Raw genomic sequence first — 24,755 nt, forward strand, 5'->3', positions numbered from 1 at the left:
AGAAGGATCTAGGGGTCTTTGTAGATAACAAGTTGTCTAATTCTGGGCAGTGTCATTCTGTGGCTACTAAAGCAAATAAAGTTCTGTCTTGCATAAAAAAGGGCATTAATTCAAGGGATGAAAACATAATCATGCCTCTTTATAGGTCCCTGGTAAAGGCCTCATCTAGAGTATGCAGTGCAGTTAAGGACCAGTTTTGGTCCTTAAGAGGGATATAAATGAGCTGGAGAGAGTGCAGAGACGTGTAATAAACTGGCTAGAGGAATGGAAGACTTAAATTATGAGGGTAGACTGTCAAAGTCGGGGTTCTTTTCTCTGGAAAAAAGGCGCTTGCGAGGGGACATGATTACACTTTACAAGTACATTAGAGGACATTATAGACAAATAGCAGGGGACCTTTTTACCCATAAAAATCACCGTACCAGAGGCCACCCCTTCAGACTAGAAGAAAAGAACTTTCATTTGAAGCAACGTAGGGGGTTCTTCACAGTCAGGACAGTGAGGTTGTGGAATGCACTGCCGGGTGATGTTGTGATGCTGATTCAGTTAATGCCTTTAAGAATGGCTTGGATGATTTTTTGGACAGGCATAATATCAAAGGCTATTGTGATACTAAGCTCTATAGTTAGTATAGGTATGGGTATATAGAATTTAATTAAAAGTAGGGAGGGGTATGTGTGTGGATGCTGGGTTTTCATTTGGAGTGGTTGAACTTGATGGACTTTGTCTTTTTTCAACCCAATTTAACTATGTAACTATGTAACCTTAATTACCAGCAACAAATAAAAAAGCTGCATTATTGTGGATCTTTGGAGAGAGTGGCTAATACTGACTTTGAGAAATTGGCCTTAGTATCTAATATCCTGTGACTCAATAACGGAACAAGTAGTTCCTTGGACCGGCACCCAGGACCCCAACACCCCGGAAGCAATTTTTGTGCCAGATTTGCGCCGGCGCAACCCCAGTTATTCCACCACTGCTGTGACTGTAGCCAAATGCCAATGTATAATTGTTGTTGAGTATGACAGTCTGATACTTTTAATATGTTCTATTTGTCACAAAAAATCTTTCTACTTTCTCTATGCCCTGGATTCCACCTTTGTTATTTCATCTCTCTTAAGTTGCTGGCTACCCTTCAGCTACTATTTGAGGAAGCAGCTTCATCCCTTCTCACTTTGCTGCTGTATTCTTAGAAGTGTCTCAACAATTCTAACGGGATGAAAGCAAATCTAAAGAGAGAGTGGAACATCATTGGATAGAAAAGGAGACACTTTAATAAATATCTAGGAACACAGTGAGTAGATGCTTCATAAGTAATTCTGCTTAATCATTTCACCAATCCATATCTTGTATCATGGTTTTTGTTCTACAGGAACACCATGCAGAGTGTGAGAGAAAGAGCCGTGAGAAGAATATCTTTCAGTTTTTCCCATGGGTGAGATCACAGTTGGTTAAAGGGGTAGTTCACTTTTAAGTTAACTTTTAGGGGCAGATTTATCAAGGGTCGAATTGAAAATTCTATTTTTTTTAATAATTTTCGATTGGTCGAATTTAGAATTTATGGGAGTCTTCGTCTGTTATAGAATGTTCAATTACAAGAAACTTTTTAATTGGTCTTCATTGTTTATTTTTAATTTTTCTAATTATTTACCTTCTTCTTCTGACTTGTTCCAGCTTTTAAATGGGGGTCTCTGACCCCATGTAAAAAAACAAATGCTCTGTAAGGCTACACATTTATTGTTATTGCAACTTATTATTATTTATATTACTTTTGGGCCTCCCCTAATTATATTCCAGTCTCTTATTCAAATCAGCAGATGGTTGTTAGGGTAATTTGGAGAGAGCAACCAGACTGCTGAAATTTCAAATATTTTGTTCCACTGAAGCTGTGCCTTTACAACACACAAATCAACATTTTGATGGCAAATAACACAACACATGCAGAAAATGTTTTCGTAACTTCAGGCCCGGCCTGGCAATCAGTGAATTCTGGCAAATACCAGACGGGCTGCCATAGACAGTCACTCTTTAGTGGACTGGTGGGCACAGTTTGGCCCTCTATGTACTTGAATTGTGATATTTACTCCTTGAACCTTCCCGACATTTTTGTAAAATCAGCGTTGGTTCCTAGGTGGCATGGTTGTTAGAGTCCTGCAGCGGGTCAGGTACCCGCGGGTTACCCACAAAAACCTGCGGTACCCTGTGGGTAGAAGTTCCGGGTGCAGGTATAGACACGGGTCAGCGGTTCTGTGGGGTCACAAGTCGGGCAGTGGGTCTTCTCAATAGCGATATTTACACCTTTTTTCTGATCACGTCTACTTCCGATGATGTCACTTCCAGTTTACAATGACAAAACTTCCTGTTTTACTCCTTTTTTTTGATCGCGTCTACTTCCGATGATGTCACTTCCGGTTTTCCAATGACAACACTACTGATTCTTGATGGTCATTGGGTCGCAGGTCCGGGTTGCGGATAGGGTTGCCACCTTTTTAAACATCTTTTACCAGCTGCTGGGGGGCGGGTACACAAAGGGGCGGGCCGTGACGTCAAAAGGGGCGGGCCACGACACGGACATCACGGAGGCTAGAAGGAGTAAGAGTAAAGGTAAGTTCCAGGGGATGTTCCAGGGGATTGGGGGCAGGCCGAGGGCTCCTTTTAAATGTATTACAAATTTACCGGCAGCTACATTGCTGGTAAATTTGTAATACCGGCCTTGGCAGGTATTTTACCGGCTAGGCCGGTAAAATACCGGCCGGGTGGCAACCCTAGTTGCGGATAAGGTACTTTCCAAGCAGGTAAGAATGCTGGCGGGTGTGGGTTGCGGGGTCGGGTACGGGTTCCAAAAAATGGACCCGCGCAGGACTCTAATGGTTGTGACTAGATTCCAGATTAATAGGGGCAGATTTATTAAGGGTTGAATTAAAATTCTAATTTTCTAATTGTTTTTATGTTCAAAAATGTCAATTTCGACATGGCAGTTAATTCAAACTCGATTAGAGTTTTTTTTAAAAAAATTTGATTGATTTTTTTATATTTATCATACTCTTTAAAAATTCAAATTAGACTATTCACCACCTAAAACCTGCCGAATTGCTGTTTAAGTCAATGGGAGAGGTCCAGGGAACAATTTGGAGATGTTTGCAGCCTTCTTGACATTCAAGTTTTTTTCAGAGAAAATACTCGAATCGAGTTTGATTGAATTCGATTCGAATTTTCAGGTCTTTTAAATTTGGCCGAGTTGGAAAAATACTATTTTATCAATACATTTCGACTAGTCGAATTTCGAATTTATGGGAGTTTATGGAAGTTTTAAAAAACTCACATGAATTTGAAATTCGACCCTTGGTAAATGTGCTTCTAAATGTTGGGCCAGAATGAAAGACACCCTGAAGGCTAGAATAGGTGCAGATTATTTGCTATAGTTAGCCAGTAAAAGGTATCACCTTTTTTTTTTTTTTACCTGGGTGCAAAATTAGAGGGTTGTGGAGTAATGTTACCTTCACTGTATTAATGGTTAGAATTCTTTCCTGAAATTAAGAACAGGGTCAGTCTGGGCCAGCAGGAAAAAACCTGGGAAAAAGCTGGCCCAGTCCTGCTACCTGAGCTCCTCTACTGACCCTGATCACCTTGTGTGTTAAAGGAAAAGAGGGTTGCGCCTGGGGTGTGTGGGCCTTGAACAAATAATAAAAAAATCTAAACCAATTGCAAATTGTCTCAGAATTTCACTCTCTACATGATATTAAACATTAATTCAAAGGTGAACAACCCAAAGGCTCCGTTCCGGTGTGCAAAAACCTGCAAACCACAGGGCAGGCTGTAAATAACATGGTGTCCCCATTATGTTCCAGAAATGCACAATAGTCACCAGACACCATGCTCCAAACAAGCATTTCAACTCACTGGTATTCTGGTGACACCAGCATTATAGGAACTGTCTCATTGACAAATATAATACAGATGGTGTTTTTATCCTCATATCTCATGCTGTTTGTTTCCTGGTGGAGCAGACAGGGAAGAGTACATGGGAATGTACTAGTAATACAATCCCAGAGTTGATTTGAATAAAGATGACAGGCAGGCTGTTTCTCAGTCTCAAAACATATTTGTGCACACTTTAGAAACAGTAGTGGCGGGTGTGTCCAAGCAAGTACTGAATTATGTATCATGCTTGATGGAAGACTCTCACTTCAAATTTAATATAATGTGGTTATGGTATGGGAAATCATTTATGTTATCTGTTATGCAGGTCTGGACTGGGATTTAAAATAGGCCCAAATCAGTGGCTAAATTCACAGCAGCTGATAATTAGAGCCATAGGCAGCAGAATGTAATATAGAGGAGAGACAACTTTGTGAATTGTAACCACATTAATTATAACGTTACACCCACTTTTAAAACAAAACACACCTTAAAGTATATGTTTTCTTTATGATGAAGCAATATGCAATGTCAGGAAATAATATTTCCATCAGCTACAAAATCCTATCAGAGACGTATTTCTGGGTTTAGATGGCTACTAGAAAATTGATGCACGATATACAGTGAAAACGTGTATTAGACAGTGTGACTGCGAACAATGGGTAAGGCTTATTCTTCTGTAAGAACAATAAGGACTGGCATCCTCAAAGCATTATACAGTAAGGGCAAAGGGTAATATTATCAGAAGCGTGGGAAGTTCTCCTTCATATGGTTTAGTAAATCCCACATGTATGGTGCAGGGTCATATATTAAATTGGATGAAATGGTCTGGGTAAAATGCCTACCTCTCCCTTTCCAGACCTGCTTGGCTCCCTAACATATTATATACACTGAGTGGGTTGTGGCCTCCCATAGTACCTTTGATACAGTAATAGGTAGTGGGTTCTGGTTGCAGGGAGAGTTAGCTGGTCCTAGCCCCCCAAATACATTATATACAGTATACCTCATAGGCAGTGAGAGTGAGACCTAGTGGGTCCTGCCACTACAATATATATATTAAGTGCACAGATATAAAGTGGGTCCTGGCACCCAAAATAAATTATATTAAAGGTGTTGTTCCCCTTTAAATTAACTTATTTCATATGATGTAGAAAGTGACAATCTGAGTCAATTTGCAATTGGTTTTCATCTTTTATTATTTGTCGTTTTTGAGTTATTTCTCTTTTTATTCAGCAGCTCTCCAGATTGTATTTTCTGCAATATAGATTCTAGGGTCCGAATTTTCTTATGCATTGATTTGAATTAGAGACTGGAATATGAAAAGGAGAGGCCTGAATTATGAGTAATAAAAAGTAGCAAACACGCAACATGCTGCATTTTTCCTGCGTTCGGCGCCTACATGCGCCTGTGTGAGTACAGCCCCATTGAAAAAAACTGAATGCGTCTACTCCTGCGCTCCCCTGCGGCTGAACGCATAAAAACAGAACGCAGGGGAGCGCAGCTTCAAACGCTCGTCTGTAAGAGCCCTAATGCTTGCTTATGTTTTTTAGAGCTTCAAAATGCCGAATGCTTTGTCTTTTGATTTTACAGCATTTTTTATTGGTCAGTGACTGCTCAAACAATATTAAGTTTATTATCAGTTAGGGTGTGGTTTTGCAGGCAGCAATGTTTGTCGAGCTTGAAAATAAAGGCAGTTTTATTTAAACAAGTGCTGACCAATATTGCTGGTGATAATCCAGTGGAACGTGGCCCCAGAGACAAATGTGAACTCTCTGTGCTGATTCTTGCTACAGATATATTTTGAAATAGTGTCAGACATTCACTTTGAAACCAGCATAACTTGTAGTATCTCAGCAGACTAGTCCCTAATAACCCACACAGACACATGACCAATATCTTCTGTATGCTACTGTGTACAGAATGTTCTTCCTTTTCATAAGAAGCATCTGCCTTCAGCAATGTTTCATGAATGCCTGCTTGTATTTCTTATGTTGACTATTACTACAGGCTGTAGGGGACAGATGGTTTGGAGGATGCATCACCAACAGTGAGTGAACACTGCTATTTCAGACGTATTAAATGGATTGTAATCATGTGCCTTATTGAAAGTGCTCTTGTATTTAAAGGAACTGTAACACCAAAAAATGAATTTGTTTTAAACTAATAAAAAGATCATGTACTGTTGCCCTGCACTGGTAAAACCGATCTGTTTGCTTCAGAAACACTACTATTGTTCATATAAACAAGCTGCTGTGTAGCAATGGCGGAAACTGGAAAAAAAAGCTATATGACACAGGTTAAATAGTGGATAACAGATAACACCATTATGTTCTACAGAGCTTATCTGCTGTGTAACCTTAATATGGCCATAGATGCAAAGATCCGCTCGTTTGGCGATGTTGCCAAACGAGCGGATCTTTCCCTCGATATGCCATTAACAGGCATGGCTATATTGGGGGTAATCTGATTGTTCGGCCGTATGGCCGAACGATCAGATTACGATGTGCCATGAGCTCCGGCGGGATCGGTCGGGTCAAAATCAAACCTGACCGATCGACCAAACGACCGATCTCCGCCGGACGAAAGATGTCGGCACACGCCACACACGATCCGAAAATCATACGAATCCTTGATTCGTACGATCGGATCTGTGTGTCTATGGCCACCTTAAGCCTTTTCTCCTTTGAATTGCTGCCTCCATTGCTACACAGCAGCTTATTTATATAAACAATACAAGTGTTTCTGAAGCAGCAGTTTTAGCAGTGCAGGGCAACACTGCATTATTTGTACTACTTTAAAACACTTTCACTTTTCATGTTACTGGTCCTTTAAGGAGCCACGACTGTTAGGGCAGTGAGTGGGAAGCTAGTACCATAGCTGTAAGAACAGGTAACAAGCAAGGTAAAAAGGTATATAAAAAAAATAATAATGTGCAGCTTTCACAAATATCACGCACTAATGAGATTGGGAAGATTAATTACTAGTTCCTTAGCATTTTGCTGTTTTAAAGGCTGCTAAGCAGGGAATTATTTTTTTTTCCTGAGCATTATAATACCTTCCCAAAGACATCCAGGTATGTCAAAACCAGCAGCTATAAAGATTTTCTTCATACTGAATAACACATCTTCACTTTCAAACAGATGACGGGTAATTTATGAAGAAAGCAGGGCTCCTGGGTTTAACTTTTCCTATTTCATTTCTGTTTGCAAGGTAATAACATCGTCTGTATTGTAACAGATACACAAACATGCAAATAGGTTTTTACCTCACTTTCAAGTCATGGCCACATATTGCTTACGCAGGAGGAGATGTGTGGCCAGGTGACCACAAGTTTCACACATCCTGCAGAGAAACCATGGCAAATACATGAATCGAATATACAAGCACAGATATTTTTAGTAGCAAGAATTGTGAAACAAGAGAACTGCCTCAAGAGAAGAATGGTAGAATCCTGTAGGGGTCTATATAAGATAGCCACACAAAGACATCATTAAATCCAAAAAGCCAGAAATAAAAAAGTGCCTACACTTAGGAGCAGATTCACTAAGGGTCGAATTTCGAAGTAAAAAATACTTCGAAATTCGACCCTCGAATTGAAATCCTTCGACTTCGAATATCGAAGTCGAAGGATTTAGCGCTAAACATTCGTTCGATCGATCGAAGGATTTTTCGTTCGATCAAACGATTAAATCCTTCGAATCGAACGATTCGAAGGATTTTAATCCAACGATGAAGGAAAATCCTTCGATCAAAAAAAGTTTAGCAAGCCTATGGGGACCTTCCCCATAGGCTAACATTGACTTCGGTAGGTTTTATCTGCCGAAGTAGGGGGTCGAAGTTTTTTTTAAAGGGAAAGTACTTCGACTATCGAATGGTCGAATAGTCAAACGATTTTTCGTTCGAATCGTTCGAATCGAAGGTCGTAGTCGAAGGTCGAAGTAGCCCATTCGATGGTCGAAGTACCCAAAAAATACTTCGAAATTCGAAGTATTTTTCATTCGAATCCTTCACTCGAGCTTAGTGAGTCGGCCCCTCATTGTTGTAGTATTCATTATGTCTACTAAAAAAGTAAGATGTTATCATAAAAACCATGTTAACTGCCAAACAGAGCCTCTTGTGGGCTACTACTCCACATAGGGGCTACCAATAGCCAACGACAGCCCTTATTTGTCATCCCCAGGAACTTTATGTATGTTTATGTTGCTCTTCAAACTCTATTTTTTTTTTTGAATGTGGCTCACCCTACCTGGTTGAAAGTGTTCAAATGCTAAGGGGTGCAAAATTGTACCAATTAGGTTAGGGCACAGACACAGATTATTTGTACCTGTACCATTTGCAGGTGCAAAACTATGCTCTTCTCTTTTGATGCTTCTGCCTTGTGCATCTAGAATGATGTGCAAGCTAAAGGCATGGCCCAGGCCACACCCCTGTGCCACATATATGTAATAAATGCCTACTACCACTACATACAAGAATGTGTGCAACAAAGAGCTGCACCTGTAGCAAATAGAAGCAAGGTACCAATATAAAAAAACATGCATCTTTTTTTTGCACTCTGCACTTCTCCCCCAAATCAACTCATTGTTTCCTGTGATCAGTTTGGGCTTTGTGTCTTCTAAGACAGTGGTGTCCATCTTATTCATGTTGTATGTCAATTATCCAGTTTACCAGATATTCATTGCCCATTAGTAATAAAACAATAATGTCACTCAAAGAAATCTGTGGATGCAAGCTTCATAAAAACCCTTGGAGACGCTCAGATGGACTGTGAACCCAAGCTAAAAAGTCACATGTTTTGGGTTCAGATTATTATAAAACAATAGTGTGATACAAAGAGAGTTGCTCTGGAACTCTTGCAAGCATAAACTGATTTTGGAGGGCCACATTACACTGCGGGTCTCCAGTTAGACAGACCTAATCTAGGAAAAAGTGATTTAAAAAAAACTGCAATTACACAGTGAACAAAACTATTAGTAACATATAACACTCGATATGCAATTAGCTTTTATTGCTCAACTGTAATAAAAGTAACAAAAAAGGAAATGGTAATGTAGTTTACTGTGGCTAAATATAGACCTGTTTTGTGAATTTCCCAAAGAAGTTTTTAACTACACCTAAAGCAGTGCAGAAGTGCTGAAATAAAATGTAATATGTTCCAGCTCAGTTTGGGATTTTTTTTTACACATGGTGTTAACGCTTTCTTCAATTATAAACTGTATCCTTGCACTTATAAAGATAAAAAATAACCCTTTTGAAAATGGGGATGCACCTATTACAGAGATTAAAATGAGGAGTCTGCCATTTCTGGAAGATGTTTAACTAAAAAAGGAAGAAAGAAAACCCACAAGTTTTATATGCCATACCCGTATGCATAATAATATTTCTTTAAAGATTATTTTAAAATAATCATCAATGTCATGGCAATGCTACCTCCATATGTTTTAATACTAGCAAGCAGCATATGTTTGTATATATTAAGGGGGTTATTTATCAAAGGTCGAATTTTAGAGCTTTGAGAGGTTTTTTTTTTTATACCTCAAATGACCCTTTAATAAATCTGTCCCTAAATGTAGTATTCAAATCTTACTATTATTTAGCTCAGAGGAACGAAAGATAGTGTATATATATATATATATATATATATATATATATATATATATATATATATATATATATATATATATATATATATATACTATTCACTAAAATTTTAAAGAGCACCCTGAGCGGGTGCTCAGGGTGCTCTTTAAAATTTTAGTGAATAGTAAGTAGTAGTATTAACTAAGCCAGTCACTCAGGGGCAGATTTACTAAGCTCGAATGAAGGATTCGAATTAAAAAAACTTCGAATTTCGAAGTGTTTTTTGGGCTACTTCGACCATCGAATGGGCTACTTCGACCTTCGACTACTACTTCGAATCGAACGATTCGAACTAAAAATCGTTCGACCATTCGACCATTCGATAGTCGAAGTACTCTCTCTTTAAGAAAAACTTCAACCCCCTACTTCGGCAGCTAAAAGCTACCGAAGTCAATGTTAGCCTATGGGGAAGGTCCCCATAGGCTTGCCTGAGATTTTTTGATTGAAGGATATTCCTTCGATCGTTGTATTAAAATCCTTCGAATCGTTCGATTCGAAGGATTTAATCGTTCGATCGAACGAATAATCCTTCGATCGATCGATCGCAGGATTTGCGCTAAATCGTTCGACTTCGATATTCGAAGTCGAACGATTTTAGTTCCTAGTCGAATATCGAGGGTTAATTAACCCTCGATATTCGACCCATAGTAAATCTACCCCTCAGTGTTCAAGGCTCCACATAGGCGCTGTTTTTCACATCCAGGAACAGTGCTTGTTTTTGAAGTTCACAATCTTTTAGAGATAGTTCAGCTCCAAATGCAAGATCCATTGTTCAGGATCTCATTATTCCACCTGTAGGACAGTTAATGACTGCTACACCTAATAGAAACAGTACAATACAATACAAAGTATAGCATTTTTCAGTTTATTGTGTACAAATGGGTGTCGCCAATCCTGGGGTTCCCAGTAAAGCTATTGTATGGTTAGAATCACTTCTACCTGGGTCCTGAGCCTTTTAATTTAGCAAAGCAACTCTAAAGCTGCCACAATGAGCAGCTGACTTTTGTATAGTACCAGTAAAGGGGCACAACTCTGCAGAGGCTTGCTATGTTTATTTGTCTTTATTCAAGTTAATTTGATGAGGTGGACAGTGGGGGAGCAGCTCCCATTCGTTCCAACGTAGGTAGGCAGAGTTGACTATGGGGGAACTGGGAAAAAGAATGGAAGGGGAGCGGATTACTTTAATATTAGATTTACCTAAACTCTACTCGAGCAGTCTGCAATACCTAGTGGTGACTTGATACCCTCACCCACCACCTTTATACGGTTTTTAGTATTTTTGGTTTTAAGGCTAAAGTCCTGCACTGCAAATACTTGTTAAAGGCAGTGAGTCTGTATATACTTTGTCTGGTTTGCTGTGTGGGCATTGCCCAATGTATTATTGGTTTTAAATATTACTAATTAAAGGTGAAGTTTTATGGGTCAGTATACTATATAGCCTTATTTGGTTGTTTACCTGAACTGGTTTGCAAGAGGGCAGAGGGCTGTGTCTTTTATTATCAAGGCTAACAACCCAAAGTGCCTGAGTGGTGTGTCTTTTTGTACTGTAGTTATTTCAAACCTGCACATGTAAACAACTTCTTTTAACTTAGGAGTTCTGCCCCTTCTCTATGCCTTAGTCATAGAGCGCGGGGCAATTGCTTTCACTTTCCATCCAGCACTTCCTAGATGTCACTGCTCCACATTCCCCAGTTCTCTTAACCATTTAATTGTGTAGCCAGGGCATGGGGATGGACATCAGGTCCCCCATTCTGGTTCACAAACAAGATTCTGAGATGATGCAAGGCTTGTCTTAATAACAGTGTGCACAAAATGACTCCTGCCTGCTTGCTGTAATTATGAATTCCCAGACTGATGGAAACAAGATTAGGATAGGATTTGGAATATTTTTTAAGGTACGGTGATCCAAATTATGGCAAGATCCCTTATGCAGAAAACCCCAGGTCCCAAGCATTCTGGATAATAGATCACATATCTGTATAAATTAAGGGCAGGTTACTCAATAAATGTATATACTGGTTTGACATTTATTTGTCTAAAGCTATATGATTTCATGCCTACGTGAGTGACAGCCAATTGCAAAAAGTCTAGAATATTATTGCTGCTCCATTCTACAGCACGGAAATTAAATGCCGTCTATATGCTCATGTTCTGCACATGAGAGATGCTCCCGAGTGATGTGGTATGTGTAACTCATATCTATATATATGTACATACCTATGTAAATACATTTTGGTTTGTTCAAGAAGGTTTTCTTAGCAATCCGTGGCTTGTGCAAGCTATTTTAGGAAAAAGTTGAAATGCACATGATTGAGCTATGCTATACTGCTTTCAACCAGACATCTCTTTATCTCTGCCGGTGCCCGGCTTATTTCAGTAAATGTATGCATTCTTATGTTTCTGAATTGGTATGCTGCAAAATAATCTTTCATTACCATGACATGTTTCAAGTCCTAGCCTTTTGACAAACATAACACTCACAACAAGGACATTTTATTATATTTAGTACACAAAAGCCATGAATATGTTGTAAAATATATCCTTATAAATGGTGAGTTTTGATGTCATTTCTGTCACATGACTCACTGAAACTTGTGTATTATAATAAATAAAGTACCCCCTGTTGCAAAATATGAGGATATTAGAAGTTACTTAGGAGTTCCATGACTCTTGCTTTTATATGGGCATGAAACTCCTCGGTAACTTAGAATATCCTTATATTTTTACAAGAGGGGGTATTTTATTCACTATATATTACCCCCCACTTTGAATTGGAGGTAGAATAGTCTTTTAACACAACTTACTCCCACCTTGTGTCTTAAATCCTTCTTATTTTAGATTGTAAGATCTTTTGAGCAGAGTCCTCTTTACCTCTTGTATAATTTAATGGTTGCTTTGTATGTAAATCTGTATGTCCCGTGTATACACCCATTTATTGTATAGAGCTGTGGAATATGTTGGCGCTTCATAAATATGTGATAATATTTTGGTATCTTCAGTTGGATGATTTATGCTTTCAGCCTTTATAATCAAAGAACTGCATATACAGTACAATTAAGACAACAGTGTCCTCTTTTTGGGGTTATTCAGGAACCTCTGTCCTGAGGGGTAGCGGCATTTGTGTGACTCTGCACCCCTAAAACCTTGGCAAAGGTGATGGCAGCAGCTGGGTAACCTGTCTGTGTGAGTATATAAAGCCCTATCAGTTTCTTGATTTTACCTGTCATTTAATATAAAATTATAAAACAGAATGTTTAGGAATATGCAGAAACCCAAAAATCTTTTTTCTATATTACCAAATAAAAAGACATTTTCTTCCATTGTTCTACTACAGTCACTATAGTGTTCTAGACCAACTGTTATTTGCCACTCTGGGCTACTGGACTGCATCATGTTGCCAGAATTACATTGTCACAGGTACAAATGTTCTTTAAATAATATTACTAACTTACTTTTGAATGTAATTTTTTTTTGTAGTTTGAATAAATTATATATATATATATATATATGTATGTATATATATATATATATATATATATATATATATATATATATATATATATATATAAACAGTATATATGTGTGTGTTTTATTATTGTACTGACCCATCTGTTTTATAGTAAGCTTATAGTAAGATCTCTTAAATAGGAACTCAAACTGAAAAAGAGATGTAATACTTTTTGCACGAAGAACAGAAAACTCTAAAAGAGCAACGTCCTTTCTAACCACAAACAAAAAGGTCAAACATTCGACGAAAGGAATTGTCCATTTTAAAGGGGTGGTTCATCTTTCTATTAGTATACTGTATTATAGAATGTCTGTTTCTAAGCAACTTTTCAGTTGGCCTTGAGTACAGTTTTAGAATCATTTGCCTTCCTCTTCTGACACTTTTCAGCTTTCAGATGGCGGTCAATGGCCCCTTCTAAAGAAACAAATACTCTGTAAGGCTACAAATGTATTGTTATTGCTACTTTTTATTAGTCATATTTCTATTCAAGCCTCTTCTATTCATATTCCAGTCTTTCACTCAAATCAATGCATGGTTGTTAAGGTAATTTTTACCCTAGCAAGCAGATTGTGCATATGGCAAACTGAAGAGCTGCTGAATAAAAAGCTAAAGAACTCAAATAATGAAAACCTGTTGCAAATTGTCTCAGAATATCACTCTCTAAATCATACTCAAAATTAATTTAAAGATGAACAAGAGCTTTACGTGTTTTTATGCATAGTTTTATCCTAATGATATACTGTACTGATAACTAATAATGGCCTCACTGAAGAGTGAAAAAAGGAACAGTAACACCAAAAAATGAAAATGTTTAATTGGAATCACAATATAATATACTGTTGCCCTGCACTTGTAAAACTGCTGTGTTTGCTTCAGAAACTGTACTATAGTTATACAAATAAGCTGCTGTGTAGCCATGGGGCAGCCATTCAAGCACAGGATACACAGTAGATAACAGATAAGTTCCGAAGAATCAGATCTTACCTGGTATCTGCCGAGTATCCTGTGCCTTTTCTCCTTTTTCAGCTTTGAATGGCTGCCCCATGGCTATGTAGGGAAGTGTTATTTGCCCTTTCCCTAACTGCATAACCCTGTGACTTTAAATCTGGATCCACCAAAAGCATGGCTGCTGCTTGCACTGCAGTGAGACAGTTTTCAGCCACAGCCTGTCCAATCAGCAAGAAGGATTTGCTTCTGACCTTGTGACCTCTCTGAAAGAAGTTTGGAGCCAAAATGAAAGTGAGGCTTAGGTTAACCAGGAAGAAGAGAAGAGGAAAGCCTGGACTAATACACTGAGAGCCGCCTGCAATCTCTCCTTCTCTCTTGTGAGTGTTCCTGCTGATTTATCTGAGTAGGAAGCTAGAGATTTCACCTATAGAACATTTACCCATATAGGGAATCCCATAGCCAGAGCACAGGGAGTTAGTTAACCCTTTCCAGTCAGCCATCATAGTGACTGGAACTAGTGCAGCTGCCTGAGCTATTGCTAGGGAAGTAATCCCTGTAGGATAGATAGGACTTCAGCCCTGTAGTGAGTTGCCAGCGTGTACACCGGATCTGGACTGTGGATTTCCCATCAGCCTCCGTGACACGTGCAGTGGATCCTCAGGATTTTAGGAAGCCTTTCCCTACACCAGCATTCCAAGCACAGTGTGGATTAAAGCTGCCAGACTGCTTGTCTGTATCTGCTCTGCCTCACAGGATCTTTATTCTTTCATTATCACTGGGAGTTGGTGAGACCTTCACTTTACACACCCCGGGGTGCATCAATCTAGTGTTGCAACACATACCTCTTCTATTACTACTTTGGTATATACCCTCAGACCTCTAGTGTGCACACTCACCATTCTTAAAGTGACAGTGGACATTTTCATACCAAGGGTGATACTTATTATATTGTCTTATATTCATCGTATTATTGTTATTTCACTGTTCTTATTGCATTTGCATATATTGCATTTCTAATATTACATATTACTGCATATCTGCCTATTGTGTGGTTTATTGTCTGCTACAATTGGTACCAAAATCACTGCTATTGCAGTTCCCAGGGAGTTGTATGCCACCAATATCTGGTTTTAGCCCTGGGTGGAGGCACTTAACTTATCCAAACCCCGCAAATCTCCCACTTAGCGGAGGCTTGGGATCTATACTGTTAGCGCCACAGTGTGGCCCTGGATATTCCTGCCAAGAAAGGGTTACAGCTACACAGCAGCTTGTTTATATAAACTATAGTAGAGTTTCTGAAGCAAACACACCAGTTGTACCAGTGCAGGGCAACAGTACATTATATTTTCATGATTGTAAAACAATTACATTTTTTGGTGTTACTTTTCCTTTAAACAAAAATATTGTTTTCTTTGACTTAATATTTTGTAACTCTTTTCTTATGCACATATTCTCACAGGCGCATAATATATAAAATATATATTTCACTAGCATGCACTATTCAAGTATGCATGTGTGTGTATATATATATATATATATATATATATATATATATATATATATATATATATATATATATATATATAGTTTAGAATACATTATTATTAAAAGAAAGACCACAGCAATTGCAGGGTTTGTATAAGCGGAAAAAAGGCTATTGAAAATACATTGAGATTCTCAAAGTGCTGTGGTTTTCATTTTGGTAACTATAATACTCCACCTTAGCACACAATTACTTTTTTTATTCACGAGTGTGATCATCAATTGTTATTTTGGTTATATGTCTATATATACCTGTATAGCTAGATAAACAGAAACACAACTGAAAAAAACCCACAGAGGAGTTTCATTATGTAAAAAAAGGATATAAAATTGCATTCCTCATTTGCTGCTTTCACAGACTTAAGTGCATGTACATAGCAGTTACGTCTGTGTCTTGCAGTAAATGAAAAACTAGAGAAAGTGCAGCGAGCAGTGCTGTTAAGCACAAGGTAGGCCTTTACTTAATAAAGAAATATCCAGCACCCCTGTGCCACCAATGTAACCTACATTTTGTAGTCGAGCAGCTGCTAGAAATGATCAAAAAACATTATTTGCACACAAAAAGAAAGAGAACTTTTGCTAGTGCAGCTTCTACCTTTACAAATAACTGTTATAAAAATCAGGTGCTAAGACGTACTATTGTATTGTTTCTAATTGACTGCATATAACTCACATACAATTAGGGAACTTGACTCAATATCTGCCTTAGACAGGTAGTAATGACGGTGAGTAACTTTTGGAATATTTTTTGGCATTTCATTTCATTTCATTGGCAATTTACTAAAAGAAAAGTGCGACAAACACATGTATATTTTCCAATAAATCTTTGGGCACAAGATTGAATTTTTACCAATAGAAATTTCTCCAGATACAGCAACAAACTGCCACTAAAAAGACAGAGGAGCCACTTTTGCATCTCGTTATTTATGTCACCTCTCCTCCATGTTAGATTCCCACAAACGTCATTTCTTCATGGCAAAAATTCTCTAGAAAATCAAACATTTGTATAAAGAAAATACACCAAGTTTCACAGATTTTACACTCAAAGAAAATCTGCCACATTTCTCTCTCAAAAACATGTCAAGTATGAGATTTATTGGAAAAAAAATATGCCTGTCAAGGTCTCCCAGCCAGGACCAAGGAGAAATCTGAGTTCAGGCAAGCTGAAAAAAGTTCAGTATCACAGTATCAAGGGGTAGACAAAATCGTAATGGTCAATGAGCAATTGTCGAGGCAATAATCATCAATGGTCAGAATCAGGCAGGGACTGGTGAAATCAACCACAGCAGTGAATTTAGAGGGCACCGATGTCCTTACTAAGAATGACCTATAATCCGGCATTTGCACTAAACCCAGGTCTTCACTAACTATTCAGCAAAGTGTGGCAATGACATAATGAGTCAGTGCATTATTAAGCTGGTGCTGGTGTTATTTTGCTGGAAAACCATGTGGTGCCCATGGGCACCTCCATCTTGGGGCAGATTAACTAAAGTGCACAGTGGCTAATGCTAGCGACTTTTCGCCAGCGTTGCCACCCGCAGGGACATCAACAATTCACTAACAGACACCAATTTGCTAGCGAATGGGACCGTCGCTATCATTCATTCGCACTCTATCACCAGGCGACTTTTCACTACAGTGCGGATTTTACTGAACGTTACCTCTTTCGCCAGAGTTGACCTCGCCACCTCAGACCAGGGGAAATGCTAAAAAGAAGCTAGATCCTCTTCACTTACATTATATCTTGTGTGCCAAAAATACATTAAAGATTAAAAAACGCTGGCGACTTTTTCTTTTTTTAAGCCGGATTGGCTGCAAAAGTACCAACTCTTTTTGGGTAACCGGTTTTCTCAAGACATTTTATAACATATTCATTTTACAGTGGGCTCATGTGTAGGGCATTATATTAACCTTTGTCTTTATTAAGGTTCCCTGGACATGTGTAATAAAAAGTGGTAACATCAAGCATTTGCACCAATATTTATAATAAAGACCTCCATACAACTTTAAATTTCCCGCCGTATGCAAATTGACCTAAACGCAAGATCACTAGTGAAGTATCATTAGGCACAAATGAACACTAGCACATCTTCACTATGAAATGCTTGCACTGCCAAAGTAACGCTAGTGAAAAGTCGCCAGCGTTCTATTCCCAGGATGAAACTTCGCATTTTAGTGAACTAGCGTATTCATAGCGCATTTGCGACTGGCGAAGTGGTGCGAGGGGTGCGAAGCTGGCGCTGGCAAAAATGTGCCCGTTAGTGAATCTGCCCTTTGGAATCCACATTGGGGGGGGATAGATTTGCTAGATTGCGTGCATTACAATGCTTAGTGAATTGAGGTGAACTTTGGTAAAGTCAGCAAGGAGAAATTCATACATTTGAAATGTTTTCCCTAAGTGTGAGGTTCAGGTCTCTTTATATTTATACTGAATATCTCAGCGCGGTAGCACACTAGATCGTCTATGTATCTCCTTTTTTAGAAACATTAAAATGTATCACAGAAGCTCACGATGGGAACACATGGAGCATTAGGTAATGAGCATGAACAGTTTAATGCGTTTCGTGGTTTATAACCACTTCATCAGAAGATAAATAATGAACAATTTTTCCTTTTAACATTAATTTATAGAGTAGTAGTGTTCAGTTTTTTCTTGTGGTTTCCACTTCCATGTGCATTATTGGTGCAATTCTTATCCCATGAACGTATCAGTAATAAACACCAGAAAAAGGGCAATTTTTTGTCAAAATGCATCATCATCCTTTATTTATAAAGCACACATACTATGCAGCGCTTTCTAGTGATTGTCCATCGTTCATTTTAGTCAGCAAAGCTCACAGTGTTGGTGGTTTATGACACACAAAAAACACAATTTAGTCAATACAAAACCAAATTTAATAAATGGGCATTTCAACATTTTACAACCCAATTTAATCAAACACGAATAAAAAGGTAATGCCATTTTATTCAATTATATTGATTATAATCACTGAACCCTAATAAAATCATTGGTTTAAAAGTGTGTGGGGGAGGGAAAACGATGATTCTGTTGAAGTTTAGAAAATTGCTTTTTGTTCATATCTAAAAAGAACAACGTATATATTTAGATTAAAATGACTATGAAGCAAAACTCAGATTTGCCTGATTTACTTATCCCCATTTATACCTACTTTGACCTACTTTGGTTTCCTAATGCAGTGCATGGCAGCTTCAGGTGTTCGGGTATTCCCTTTTAAGTTATAATGTCTAGTAGGTTTAAACTGTACATTTTTCAGTTGACTGTTTTATGATTATTTTTTCTGCACCTGCTTCCTGATCAGAATTTACCCCCATTCAAACTAATGCTAAAAACATAGTAGAGCTCTTTTAAAACTGCAGTTGCGGTCTTGCAAAAATGGACACAGTAAAAGGCCAACAGACAATTGAGCTGAATGACCACCTTATAGAGGTTGAGCACCTTTAAGTTAACTTTTAGAAAGATGTAAAAAGTGATATTCTAAGAAAACTTGCAACTGCGTTTCATTTTATATTATATGTGTTTTTTGTTATTATTTTTGTGTTTTTTATTCAGCAGCTCTCCAGTTTGCAATTCCATTAATCTGGTTTCTAGGGTCCAAATGACCCTAGCAACCATGCATTGATTTGGATAAGAGTAGCTGTAACTACTCTGTAGCATTACAGAACATTTGTATTTTATATGGAGTCAGTAAATCTCATTTTATAGCTGGAAAGAGTCAGAAGAAAAGGGCAAATAATAAAAAACAATAAAAAAATAAATAATGAAGACTGAACAGTTCTTTAGTCTAAGTCTAAGTCTGAAAAGCATTAGTCTAAGTCTAAAGATGAACCACCCTTTTCAGTTGCATACATTTTTGACCTCCTTAAGCTCACTTGGCTTATTGAATCCGATGAATCTATAAAACAGACTGGATACCTTTGTAGCATAACATAGTGTATATCATTTTGAGCTATTAAACAGTTGTTCTGAATTCTATTTTGGGGCCACAAAGGATTTTCCCCCTTTAGTATTGTGGTATATGGGTTGTTTTTTCCATTGGTATTTTGTATGCAAATCAGAAAAACAGTAAAAAAAAAAAAACAGCCTGGCTAAAGTTGGCATGTGCAGCTATCTCTAACCTTGTATCGCTGTTAGCGATCATCAAAATTTTTTCGACAAGTATGAATTTGTGACGAAATTCCACATTTTGCCATTTGGCAAATGCCAATGGCTCCAAAAAAAAGTGGCAAACAAAACCCACTTTTGTCATTTTCACAAAAACAAAAATTGTCAGGTAAAAACGCCTCTAGACTCCAATGCATTCTGCGCAGAATAAGTAATGTGAAAACCCCCATAGTAGTGATGTGCGGCTCAACAAATTTCCGACCCGCACCCAACCCTGTACTACCCGCACCTGTGTGTCCTTATATATATCCGTGCTTTACCCACCCATGTCTCTGATGTCACAGAGGGGCCGCGGCTGGCGCACATCTATAAATAGATACTGCCTGACACGGAGTGGGGCACAGTTATGTCACAGCAGGAAGAGTTTGGCCTGACCTCCCCCCCTGCAGCCTGAATAGTTTGTGCGAGTGTCTGCCTGAACCCACCCGACCCGCGGGTCCTGCGGGCTTCAGGCCAGCCTCACACATCACTACCCCATAGATTCCATTGTATTTCCATTATGCACAGAAAAAAGACACTGTGGAAAAAAAAGTCACTGAGGAACAAGTTGCCACAAAAAAAAAAATATTGACTTTAATGCCTTTAAACTTTTAACAGATTTGCTCATCACTACTGGTAGTGTTTTTAATTCTATGCAGAAAAACAGAGTTTAAAGTAGCACGAGGACCCCTCCAAGCTTTTCTGAAACCAATCAAGCTAGATTGGCAGAGTTCTAGTGTATTTATCCATCTCTACACTGTGTTCAGTTGACTGTTGACTCTGAAAACTCAAAGCATAATAAATTAGTCCCTTAAAGTGACCGTACACGGGCAGATTAAAGCTGCCGATATTGCTCCTTTAGACCGACTCAGCAGCTTATCTGCCCGTGTGTGGGGGTTCCCAACGGGACCTGCCAATCGCTATCAGGCCAAAAATCTGGCAGATTTTGATCGCTCACGTTTGATTTTTTTCCACGATCTAGGGCCGCCTTAGCTAGTTGATGCGGTCCTGTGACTAGGGTTGCCATCTGGCCAGTATTTTACCGGCCTGGCCGGTAAAAATGATGGCTGATTCCAATGTTATTAATAGAGAAAAAAGATAAATATATAGGAAGGCCGGTATTTTTTTCCAGAAAAGGTGGCAACCCTACCTACGACCCGTCGGTGCCCATTCGTAGCTCTGTTATCCGATCGTTCAGCCCAAAGGCTGAATGATATCAACCAGCTGACATGATATGAGTGGACATATCGGGTTAAGACCTCGTCAAACAAGCAGATCTAATAGTGTATGGACACCTTAACAGTACATCCTTTTGGGATTTTAATTATTTTATTACTATGTGGTGTATTATGAATTAAAAGGAACCTCATTGAGAGACTGTTTTGTCCAACTGCATACATATATCACATATGCTGATTGTGGTAGGAAATCGGTGTGAACGAGGTTAACACAGGCAGCGATACAAGTCAGATTTGCATTTGCCACCCTAGTTAAGCCAGCCGACATGTCTCAGGAGACTGATTCACAGATACATGACTTGCAAATAAAACCACAATAAAAAGTCTAACAGCTCATTAATGGCAGACATGAGTGACTAGAGCTATCATTTAATAAAGCTGCCTGCAGAATAAAGCCTGTAACAAAGAGCCTTCTTTAAATAGAACTCTTCTCCCTACAGGTTCATAGTCGTCTTTTTATTTGAAATATTAGTTAGTAAAAAGAAAGAAAACAAAAATGTTAGTAGGTAAATATGAATGCATAACCCAAGAGCAATGTACGCAAAACAAAGCACTACAGCTTTGTACCGTACTAAGGAATTACAGAAGAAGTAGTGTGGTATTCTGCTATAGTTCAGCAACTTCTTAAATGTTGAGTGTTTATCAGAAATGTGAATTTATATTTCGGTTGCCTCTTGAATTACATAATTTTATTGTGGGTTGCAAAGATCATTGTGTGGTGAAATATCCTTCCTGAATTCCACAATAGGTTTAGTAATTATAAATGATACGTTCTATATTCATTCTCTGTTACATGCACCTGATGTAAACAATACACTGGACCACATGAGGGTGAATGGAAATATATATTTAAATGTTAAAGGATGAGGTTTTAATAGATAGTACAAAGTTTCAAACAAAGTTTCGTTATCCAAAAAACTTTGAATTACAGAAAAGCCATCTCTTATAGACTCCATTTTATACAAATAATCTAAATTTTTAAAAATGATTTCCTTTTTCTCTGTAATAATAAAACAGTACCTTGTTGGGATCAATAATAATTACATCTTAGTTGGGCAACTAAGATGTAATTAATCCTTATTGGAAGCAAAACCAGCCTATTGGGTTTATTTAATGTTTACATGATTTTCTAATAGACTCAAGGTATGAAGTTTGTCCGTTATCTGGAAAAACCCCAGGTCCCAGGTATTCTGAATAACAGGTCCCATACCTCTATTTCTATATAATACTTAAGGGGTCAGTGTCTACCTTCCTGTTTTAAAGAATTGGCCCATGTCTCTGCACTCCATTTTGGGGCACAGAGGCCTGTGAGAGGGGAGAGGAACATATGCCCTAACTTGTGCAAATTCTGAGTAAAAGAGGTGCATATTGGGAAGAAAAGATGGCAGTTTAATTGTGAATTTTGCACTTTGTTCATGGCAAGAGTTTGGTAACTGAATTCTATACAAAGTAAATGTGACTTACATTTTTTGTGCTAATGTTCTGTTGCATAATAATAAAAACAAACGTGATGAAATGTTATTCTAGTGTTCCTGTTATGTTTCAGAAAACAGAATAATATAAGGTAAATGTAAAAATCTAAATTTAATTAGCAAATAAAGATGAAGCAAAGACTAGGTGATGGCTCAGTTCTTCAATTTTCGGTAAATTAAAGGAATAAGAAGAGAGAGAAGAACTGGAACTATGATACAGATATGACTCATAACATTTAAGTCTAATAGTCTGTTTGCAAGTATTGACCACAAAGAGAAGGTTGGCATTTTCAGTTCAGTAGTCATTACCTTATAACCAAAGGGTTGTTTATGTCTACTGCAAAAATAAATAAATATATATATATATATATATATATATATCTCTGCAGGAATAGCGACACTCACTGGACTCTTCTGAAGCTTAACAAATGTGATACTTTATTGGAGACTCAACGTTTCGATCCCCCACAGGGATCGTCGCCAGGAGAATACAGAACACAGGTTTGTTTTGTATTCTCCTGACAACGATCCCTGTGGGGATCGAAACGTTGAGTCTCCAATAAAGTATCACATTTGTTAAGCTTCAGAAGAGTCCCGTGAGTGTCGCTATTCCTGCAGATATACCAATACATGTTTGCTGGCACCTGGGCATTTACACAGGAAACGGAGAGCACCTTTGGGACTTGTTTATATATATATATATATATATATATATATATATATATATATATATATATATATATATATATATATATAATATAATATATATATATATATATATATATATATATACATAAATATATCTATACAATATGCAATAAATCAGACCAGCAACACCGGGTTTTCTTATTCAAGATAACTGTATTACAAGGTGCATGTACAGCCAACGTGACGTTTCGGTCCCATCAGGGACCTTTCTCAAGGCAACCATGTCTGTGTTACAATCACATATATATAAATATACTTTAAGTGAACCAATCCATGGGTAGTGACATTATCAACATGTGTGACTAGCATGTGTAATTAGCATAATGATACTAAGAAACCAAAAAAGATGCCAAACAGGACATTTCTAAACAGCCAGTGGCACAACATTGGCTTTCAGCCAAGCATCAAGCATCATCCTTTAAATGCATGCCCATTGATTGTATTCCAGGTTTACCACAAGGAGGGGATCTAGACTGTAGGTTATTACAGAAGGAGGCATTCTGGACCTATGAACTGAAATGTGTGACCCCAGGGGCCTTAACAGCTCATTATTCTTGAACTGTTTTTTGTGAAAAGGAACTGGTCTTCTAGAACATTGTTTTCAATTTTTTATATTGAATGTTTTAAATTTTTTAAAATTTTCCATTTAATCTTTCTATTTTTTCTCCCATTGATGCAAGATATTTATCCAACTTAGAATTGTTGGAGGGGATCAGTAGTAAAGTACAGTAGTACTGTCGTACAATAATGCTAAGGGAATATATTATAGTATAATTGAAAAAGATTCCACCGTAAATATGGCTTGCAATTTGTTTTTAACCAATAGGTGATATGTGAGATTTTTGAGAATTTATAGAATAAAGTGTAAAGGATTTTTTTAGTTTGTTTAACAAATTGTTAGTGAACACTGTGGAACTAGGTTCACGTTCACACCGCATCTTTAAGATGCGGTTATTTATAGTCATCACTTTTTGTATGTTTTAATCTTTTTACGGTTTTATATTTAAAACTGCACAAATACACTTTAAGCTCTAACAAGCACTAGTTACCCTCTAGCACTAGTCACCTAATGAGCACTAGTTACCCTTTAGCACTAGTCACCTTAATAGTATCATTATGCTAATTACACATGCTAGTCACACATGTTGATGATGTCACTACCCATGGATTGGTTCACTTAAAGTATATATATGTGATTGTAACACAGAGATGGTTGCCTTGAGAAAGAAAGAAACCGTGCATTAATTGAGAACAGAAAATCGTTGGTCAGTTGTTGAGGTTGGTACGGATGACAAGAAAAGACGGTAGTAAAAATTTTTTAGCATCAACATAGAAAGGAGGAATTTTATAGAATAAAATAAACAAAGGCACAGGTTGGACTTAATAGACGTGTGTGTGTTTTTTTTATCCTAAATTACTGTGTTACCACTATAATTACATCTATTGATTTCCATGAAAACTATCTATTGATTTACATGAAACGTCAATTCTGTATGGTATCCAGCCAATAGGAGAAGTCATGGATGGAATGGCCTGAGCAATAAGAACAGCAGGAAGAATCCTTAGTTCCTCTGCTGCTTGATTGATAAACCAACCCATACGAACTGTACATGATAGAT

At 37.8% G+C, this 24,755-nt stretch overlaps 1 protein-coding gene across 1 annotated transcript in view; it reads left to right on the forward strand.

Annotated features, from left to right (window-relative positions):
• The first annotated feature begins 1,189 nt into the window (after positions 1 to 1,189).
• Positions 1,190 to 24,755, forward strand: part of galm.L (galactose mutarotase (aldose 1-epimerase) L homeolog) — a 49,562-nt gene continuing 25,996 nt past the window's right edge. The window contains 2 exon segments of the mRNA NM_001097711.1: positions 1,190 to 1,294; positions 1,373 to 1,435. The gene's annotated coding sequence lies outside the window, so the exon portion shown is untranslated.

Source organism: Xenopus laevis, chromosome 5L (genome assembly GCF_017654675.1).
Source record: "Xenopus laevis strain J_2021 chromosome 5L, Xenopus_laevis_v10.1, whole genome shotgun sequence".
NCBI classification, from domain to species: domain Eukaryota; kingdom Metazoa; phylum Chordata; class Amphibia; order Anura; family Pipidae; genus Xenopus; species Xenopus laevis.